Genomic DNA, 9,581 nt, shown 5'->3' with positions numbered 1-9,581 from the left:
TCACATACAGTCACAAGTGAAGGAATAAGGTCGATTTTCTCCGAAGTCCCTCTTGAATTAATGTAACACCAATTTTGATAATCGAAAACCTTTGAATGCCACGTTTGTGTTTTTTTTTGTGTTTTTTTTTTAATTTGGGAATGAAAACAAAACATAACCGAAAGGTATTTATAAGCAGTTGAAAGTACAGAAGAATTCCAAGTTTCAAATCCATTTAACAAATTTTTTCAACCAATATGACACCCATTCCATCCGTTATATAACAGAAAATGTCGTTCAACAGATTCTGTTATATAAAAAGAGAGACGTAGTATCATATTGTGTTTCACTGGTCAGCGTTTGTAAACTCAAAAATCCCTTTACAAAATAAATGCGCTTGTACACTATCTTGATAAATGTGTGAAATATCAATAAGTTAAGTTCTGAGCGTTTAAAGAAAACTGTGCTATTCTTTCAATCAGACCTCCTATCTGAGTGCTTATGTGTGTGTATATTGCCAGGAAAGGTATAATGGATCTGTTTTTCTTCACCATTCAATCTTGTTTTTGGTTCCTGAAGTAATTCCATCACCAGGCCCTATATACAAAGTCATCTATCTGGCAACATATGTCCCCCTCGCAGTGAGCAATGAACTGCTGCTGATTGAAAAGAAAACTCGACAAAGTGGCCATTTATGACGTTTTATGTCCTTGCAAACAAATTGTGTCTCCTCACAACTAATCTCGACTGATAGCCACGTTAAGACGACCTCATTCGGAAGTAGAACCATTTTATTATCAGGCGCCATTATGAGGCAAATTGAAAGTAGAGTCGTTGTTAAAATGCCAAGTGATTCCTATGCTGCGAGACTGCAGATGCTGTACTGTTGTTTGTGTTATCGGAAAGCCTATCGGGGGCAAATACAAGATTAGATTGTCGCAAATAATGGGGATGCTTGCGATGGAATGTATCCTCGATTCTCCCAAGCCGAGAGGGCCATTTGAAGTTAATTACAATGATTTTATCAACATGGCCGAAGCGCGAGACCGTCAAATGCATTTTGCATCAATGATGGTCGACCAGGCTGCCAAACTCGATTAGCAGCGCGGCTGATGATAATGTCTTAATTCGTCCTCGTTATTAGTAGTCAAAGTTGCGTCGCGGGGAGATGTAAGGGAGATAACTCTCATTGATGGATAGCTTCCATCTACCCCGCGCCGTTTGGGAACATTCATTAATAGTCTCTTTAACACTCAAACATCTCTTCGTTTAACCTCTACATACAGGCCTAAGTGTATTCAAGTGAACCCAATTAGACGGAGGTATAACCGAGGATTCTGCGTGTGCGGCCAAATGTTATGAATAATATTTCATTTGGGATGCTGTTTGTTCCTAATAAGCAATCAATCGTTGATATGTTTGCTTTATATGATCATATCAGTCTCAATCGTTTGTGTTGAACATGAAAATAATATGACTTATAATAAAATAAAGATAGAGCAGCATTATCGCAGCAAATCGCATTTTACATAAATACGCTTAGGCCAAATGCAAGGATCTCACAGAAGCAGTAGATGTGTAATCCAGTGCTTAGTTTGACACCTCCATCCCTCCAGAAATTCCTCTCGCTCCAGTTAGTAACCATAGAATGTATTAGGTTATAAACAAACAAGGATGTCCTTACTGCTTGACCGCACAGTCCACGCGGCCCAGACACAGAATTACGTGCAGACAATGAGGTAATCCTGCACCATGACCGTAGAATATATTTATTTTTGAAAAAAAATAATCTAGAAACGCAGTCAAAAGCAAGTCTAGCCAGCTCTAGCTAGCTCTATTTCACAAATCATGACTTCATTAGCATAGGGATTTTTTTTATTTTTAGAGTCACGGAGGATATTGTGTAATATTAGATTTCAGAGACTAAATGTTAGTCTAACAATGAGGATGTACGGTTGGTACTTTATAAGACTAATATCCGGTGAAATTATTAAGCATATTTGTATATTTATAACCAAGTCTTGAAACCCTGGGCACGTAAACACAAAATGATATCCATAACGAATAGGCATTTCAGGTAAGAACATGGTTGCCACACGCACTGTAAAATTGTATTTAGATCCCGAAACAAATCTAAGCGCGATTTTTGTCTCATCATTGTTAATACATTTGTGCTGGTGCTGTCCTTGCTATCAAAATCATTTCTACTACTACTATTCCGACAATTGACACTTTTTCTTGTTAAGTATTTCCCATACTGTTTCTTCTTCTTTTATTCCTACCACTAAAAGCATGTTTAGCATTCTGTTATTCCTACTACCAAAGCCATGTTTAGTATTTCTACTCCTTTATTCCTTCCACTAAATTATAGAAACTAAACCCTTTCCATATTCATAAGAAATCGCTTCCGAAAGCGATTGTACGATTCTGACTATATCATGCGCATGTGTTTATGAATTACCATGATCAAAATGTTTACGTTTGTTATTTCATCTACCATAGCCAAGTATTTCTACTATGTTCACTACTACTACTACTACTACTACTACTACTACTACTACTACTACTACTACTCGCGTTAGAGGCGACTAACGGGATCGGGTGGATCGATGCTCATGATGTCAATCACTGGCTTGTCTGGAACAGGCTGTATTATTTACAGACCGCCGTCATATAGCGGGAATATTGCTGAGTGCGGCATTAAACAAGAAACAAACAAACAAAACAAAACAAAACTACTTCTACTATCTACTACTACGTACGTCTATCACTACAACTTCTACTAGTGTTGTTGACACAACACTGACTACTACTACCACTACCACTACCACTACCACAACTACTACTACTACAACTACTACTACTACAACTACTACTACTACTACTACTTCTACTACTACTACTACTACAACTACTACTACTACTACTACTACTACTACTTCTACTACTACTACTACTACAACTACTACAACTACTACAACTACTACTACTACTACTACTACAACTACTACTACTACTACTACTACTACAACAACTACTACTACTACTACTTCTACCACCACTACTACTTCAACTACTACTACTACTACTACCACTACCACTTCTATTACTACTACTACTACTAATACTATTACTATTACTACTACTACTACTATTACTACTACTACTACTGTTGCCTCTGCTACCTTTACCGCAAAGAGTCAACAAATCTAACAAACGGACACTTCCCAAACCGTGGGACGTCAGGATGATTAACCGTGTTAGTTTCAGCACCATTGTGGAAATTATTCCAAGGGCCATCCCCCGTCAGAGAGTAACTCTCCTCAAATACAGAACCGACACCAGAGTGGGCCATTTATTCTCAGACGATGGCGGTTCCAAAACAAAAAATATTCAATATTCACAATAGCTGTGAAGAACGTCCAAGATGAGATTCCAATGAATGCGTTAACATGTTTCAACTCCTTAAATGTTTGTAAAACATCGATTTCTTGCCATTTAGCATCTTCAATTGGATATGAGTGACTTTAACACAGCTCCATACCCTGATATTTAAAGAAAGCACAGCAGCTGTGCTAATTACAGCCCCGATTAAAGTCATTTCTTCGCTCTGGCACACAAACAAGGCAGGGAACAGCCTCAACTGTTTTAATGATTTGTTTCAGTCGAAGCTATCCAAATCATTCCCGCTCTGTTGGTCAGCGCAGCAGAGTTCGATTGCAATTATTGCGTATTTATAACTCATGAAATCGTCGTCATTAACCCCTGCCGACAAGGCGGAGACCTCGACGGGGTTAAAATGTCGTCTGCTTTCCCCATTGGAACCGCTTGACTCGCAAATTGGAGAGTTTTTGTCCTTTTAACTCGGCTAAACGATTGGCTGTTCAATGCGTCTTCGTGGCAACGAGCGAACAGGAGCTTGGGGACAGCCGGGATTACGATCACTGTGTATGTTACTACTTCATATCTTCAGTAATCGACCCCAAGCTGCTTTGTGTAAATTTCACCTGTGTCTATCTTAACACTGTTGACCTGTGATTATATTTGCAGGCCACAGCTCCACCACAAATAGAAGGAAGCAACGCTCCCATTTCAGCTTGAAAGATTTACCATCACTCAAGGATGCAGAACAATAATGCGATATTGCCTTTATATTTTGCAATACGGAATCAGAAACGATGATATTTAATTGGAATGTATCACTTGTTAAAGTAAATTTAAAGCCATGTCGTTGTGATACAAAATTACATTCAGAACTGATTTGTTTAAGGCGAAGTCGTTTTCGACATGGGTTGCCAATTTGGCTTGGCCGAGCAGCAATGATTATACGTTGAATCACTAACAAGATAGTCGGCCAGGATCATGGGGACGGGGTGCTTTAATGATTCATGCAAAGTGTGAAATATGGATTCATGTTTAGTGTGGTTATGGAATCATGTTTACTGTGAAATATGGATTCATGTTTACTGTTAAATATGGGTTTATGTATAGTGAGAAATGTGGATTAATGTTTAGTGTGAAATATGGATTCATGTTTAGTTTGACATATGGGTTTATGTATCGTGTGAAATGTAGATTTGTGTTTAGTTTAGAAATGTGGATTTATGTTTTGTTTGAAATTTGGATTGATGTTTAGTGTGAAATATGGATTGATGTTTAGTGTGAAGTATGGATTGATGTTTAGTGTGAAATGTGGATTTATGTTTAATGTGAAATATTGATTTGTGTTTACTCTGAAATTTGGATTTATGTTTTGTTTCAAATATTGGTTTATGTATCGTGTGAAATGTAGATTTGTTTTTAGTTTGAAATATGGTTTGATGTTATGTGTGAAATGTTGATTTATGTTTAGTGTGCAATATTGATTTATGTTTAGTGTGAAATGTTGATTTATGTCTGGTCAGAAATGTTGATTTATGTTTCGTGTGAAATATGGATTGATGTTATGTGTGAAATGTTGATTTATGTTTAGTGTGAAATGTGGATTTATGTCTGGTGAGAAATGTGGATTTATGTTTTTTTGTGAAATATGGATTTATGTTTAGTGTGAAATGTGGAATAATGTTAAGTGTAAAATATGGATTTCTGATTTGTGTGCAATGTGGATTTATGTTAAGTGTAAAATAAGGATTTATGTTTTATGTGAAATATGGATTTATGTTTTGTGTGAAATGTGGATTTATGTCTTGTGTGAAATATGGATTTATGTTTTGTGTGAAATGTGGATTGATGTCTTGAGTGAAATGTGGATGTATGTTTAGTGTAAAATATGGATTTATGTTTTGTGTGAAATGTGGATTTATGTTTAGTGAAAAATATGGATTTATGTTTTGTGTGAAATGCGGATTTATGTTTAGTGTAAAATATGTATATATATTAAATGTGAAATATTGATTTATGTTTTGTGTGTAATATGGCTTTATGTTTAATATGAAATATGGATGTATTTTTGTGTGAAATGTGGATTTATGTTTAGTGTAAAATATGTATTTATGTTTAGTGTGAAATGTGGATTCATGTTCAGTGTGAAACATGGATTTATGTTTTGTGTTAAATATGGACTCGTGTTTTGTGTGAAATATGGTTTCATGTTTTGTGCGAAATTTTGGCTCATGTTTTGTGTGAAATATGGTTGATTTCTTGTGTTGAAGCGGGCATTTGAGACCAGGAGCTACAGTTAACAATTTGTATTCATTTGAAAAAAAGCCATGGCTCTGAAAATGCAAAATTACCAGCATATTAGAACTATGAGGCGGTTTTCAATACGAAGTGTGCCAAGCTCATTTTTGGTTGAACATCTGTTGAGCTGCACACCCTCTGCCTGAAGTTATCATTTCGAATTTCACGAACAAAAACAAAAATACTAAACAGGATAGGGGTCTTTACGTCATTAAAAATCTATGAAGTGAAATGAAAATTCATGGTTCTTGATTGCCGGAGAACCATATGGACAACACATGCAAATTATTGTCATTAAATTCACATAGGCCTGCCTTAGTTTAGATAAAGCAGACGACATGTAGAGATCTTCCTCCCGCCTTCTCCCTCGGTAGAACTGTATGTCTATCAGACCAATCCTACCGAGGTGCGCGCACCATGTACCGTCATGCATTGCGGCAGCCGCGGAGGGCAAGCCACAGGAATAATAGCATCTGGAAAAACAAAGTTAAAGGACGGTACAGATAATGAAGGTAGAAAAAATGGAAACGATCGTGGGTGTTTGTTGGAAGTGAAAAACACTGGGTCATAAATTGCGCTGAAATACAAACTATTTTCTTAATTTAGCGGCCATCTTGATGGGTAAGCCACGTGCGTCAACACCTCGCCTCATCTCCCGCCGTTAGAGACGGCTGACCGATACCAAGATATATCAACATGGCGTGTTGATGCTAAGGAAGCCGAGGCTTATACTCAAACATTTTTCCACAAACAGTAATATTTTCAAAACGAAGTCTGCACACCACCTCATGTTTCCAACCTGTGTGACTATAGAGTTGGAACACACACAGTTGTAGCAGGGGAAGGTCCTCCGTGTGGAAAACCATACATGACACGCCATCACCATGTAGAGTTGCGCCCCTTAGCTGCCAGGGCCAGGGTCATATTAACTTCCATGATTCCCAACGATTATGAACCTTGGTCTGTCAGCACCACATCCGTGCTCTTGAATTTAACCAAAGTTAGAAGCGTCTCCGACCTACGTCGAGTCGGGCGTTTCCCCGTGTTAAGCTTACACGCCGTTAAGTAATCTTGTGAGTCAACATTTAACGTCACATCGCCATGTATCAGCCGTAAAGTGACGAACTATACACACGAGAATTGTCTAAATCGCAGTTTGACCAAGCTCACTCACTCTCTGCATTTTGAAACATGTTGCGGCAAACGAAATACATATATACAGTCAACTACGGTTATAACGAACACGCTTATAACGAACTGACGGATATAACGAACTAACTTTTTAGTCCCGACTATTTGCTGTAGTTATGCTGTATATATGCTTAAATCGAATTACGGTTATAACGAACTAAAAGTGGTAGTCCCTTTGAGTTCGTTATAACCGTAGTGTACTGTACTACTACAAGTTATAGAACACTGCAATTGGAAGACAGTGTGTTGCAACATCCACCGGCCATATCGGGTCTCATTGAACCTTTTTTGTGCAGTTTATATTCACATTTATCAGCCACCCATGAGGATTCTGGTTTGAATAGGTTTTCAGCTATACATGCTTGCTGTACATGGCGACTATGCTTGTCGAAAGAGGCTAATAACGGAATCGGGTGGTCAGGCTCGTATCCCAATTGCGTTGATGTCAATCACTGGATTGTGTGGTCCAGACTCGATTATTTACAGACTGCCGTGATATAGCTGGAATATTGCTGTGTCGGCGTTAAACAACAAACAAACATTTATCAGCAAGTTGTTTATCTCCAAGGAATTATTTAGTTCGATAGCTGAAATGCAACTTCCCTCTTCTTGATTAAATGTGTGTTAGCCACATATGTAACACCACAAAACAAGATTAATTTTAACAGTTGAGTAAAGAAGCGCCCCCACCCCTGTACAACCCCACCCCTTCCTTAAATTAAATACAATGATGACAACAACAAAAAATTTAACAACACATGTCGGGTCTCCCTTTCACGCTGTATAGTGTAAACGAGACCGTCATCTCTCTTCGTCAATATAAATACTATTGCAGCAAACTTATGTTTACAACACAAAGAAAAGTGATATTTTACTTTTTGATACATCCTCATCTCGCTTCTAGTCTAACCCTGGCTGAGCTGTATCCAATCAGATATGAATGACCAATCAGAACCCTCCTCTTATAAGGTTCCATGGAATTTGTGTAAATATGATATAGTGACCGCCATTTTGTTCCGTTGATTCAGCGTGAAATAATGTCGTATAAAATCCTTTGCTGTGTCTAAAAATCCAAAACCGGGACAGTACAGCTTTTAATCTGAGGTAGCAAAATAGCAAAACAATTACTTTAGAGGAAGAAACGTCTTACCTTTTTTTCAGGTAAATATCAAACCATTACAAATGGTGTGCGTAGGAGTTACGTCCCTTCGCAAAGCATTTTGACATTTGGACTTAACCAACATAATGTAGGTATAGGTGAAGACTTTTTCGGCAGAGGTATGTTTTACGCAAGAAGAAACCACATGCACGTCCATTCGCGGATGTCATTGAACCTAATATAGTACTCAAAAGAAGTAGAGGACCACTCGATTCTTTCATTATGATATTACAGTTACTCTGTGGGGGCGGTGGGGGTAGCCTTGTGGTTAAAGCGTTCGCTCGTCACGCCGAAGATCCGGGTTCGATTCCCGACATGGGTACAACGTGTGAAGCCCATTGCTGGGATATAGCCTTGGGGTTAAAGCGTTCGCTCGTCACGCCGAAGATCCGGGTTCGATTCCCGACATGGGTACAACGTGTGAAGTCCATTGCTGGGATATAGCCTGGTGTTTAAAGCGTTCGCTCATCACGCCGAAGACCCGGGTTCGATTCCCGACATGGGTACAACGTGTGAAGCCAATTGCTGGGATATAGCTAAAAGCGGCGTAAAACTATACTCACTCACTACTCTGCCATGGCATGTATCTTAACTATTTTGTGATTCTGAAAAAGATCGGATGGTCTTTAACTTCTTTTGAGTAGCATGGTATTACTAATTCCGTCTCGCAATCCAATACACTGTTTACAATAAATATTAGTAAGGTGTGTGGTTTACTTTGTGCAAGTATATGTATATTATCAATGACTAATATCATTATTCGTAAATGGATAATATGCGTACAGTGGTAAGGAGGATTTCTAATGGAATGTCTTGCTTAAATAAATCAATCACCGACACCTCCACCGCTTGTCCCAACTTGAATAACGTTTAAAGCTGCGTAAAACTATACTCACTATCTTACTCCTAACCTAAAACAGTTGTTGCAAGCATTTTTTTTAATCCTATATACAATCAGGTTGTGAGCTTCCTCGGTGGTCACCAGTTGGTCATTGACCTGAAGTCACGTGGTTTGATTGTTGAAACAATCTTCTTTCCATAGAACTGATATTTGATAGCTTCGGTGTTCTTTTCCCAGTTCTTTTTCTGTGATGTTTTGAATTTTTATATTTCCAAATGCGTGGAGGTATCAAAGACTCACTCACTCATTTATAGTCATACTAACTGTTACCTGTAGTAACCAGATAAACATGTAGTATCTTATTAACTGTTGCCTACTGTTAGCATGTTTTACTCCATCCCCGCATCCCCGCATCCCCGCATCCCCGCATCCCACAGAATCCGCGTTTCCCTCACCCCACAGAAACCGCGTTCCCTACACCCAAGAATCCACGTTCCCTGCATCCCAGAGAACCCGCGTTCCCGGCACCTAACAGAATCCCTGTTCCCCGCATCCAACAGAACCCGCATTCCCAACACACCTGAATCCTCGTTCCCGCATCCAACAGAACCCGCGTTCTCCGCACCCAGAACCCTCGTTCCCTGCACCCAACAGAACTCGCGTTCCCCGCACCCAGAATCCACGTAACCCGCACTAAGAATCCGCGTCCCCCGCACCCCACAGAATCTGAGT

The sequence above is a fragment of the Haliotis rufescens genome, unplaced genomic scaffold, assembly GCF_023055435.1.
Source record: "Haliotis rufescens isolate VD_foot unplaced genomic scaffold, xgHalRufe1.0.p SCAF_64, whole genome shotgun sequence".
NCBI lineage: Eukaryota > Metazoa > Mollusca > Gastropoda > Lepetellida > Haliotidae > Haliotis > Haliotis rufescens.
The sequence above is the reverse complement of the archived record's forward strand: the minus strand, read 5'-3'. Positions refer to the sequence as shown.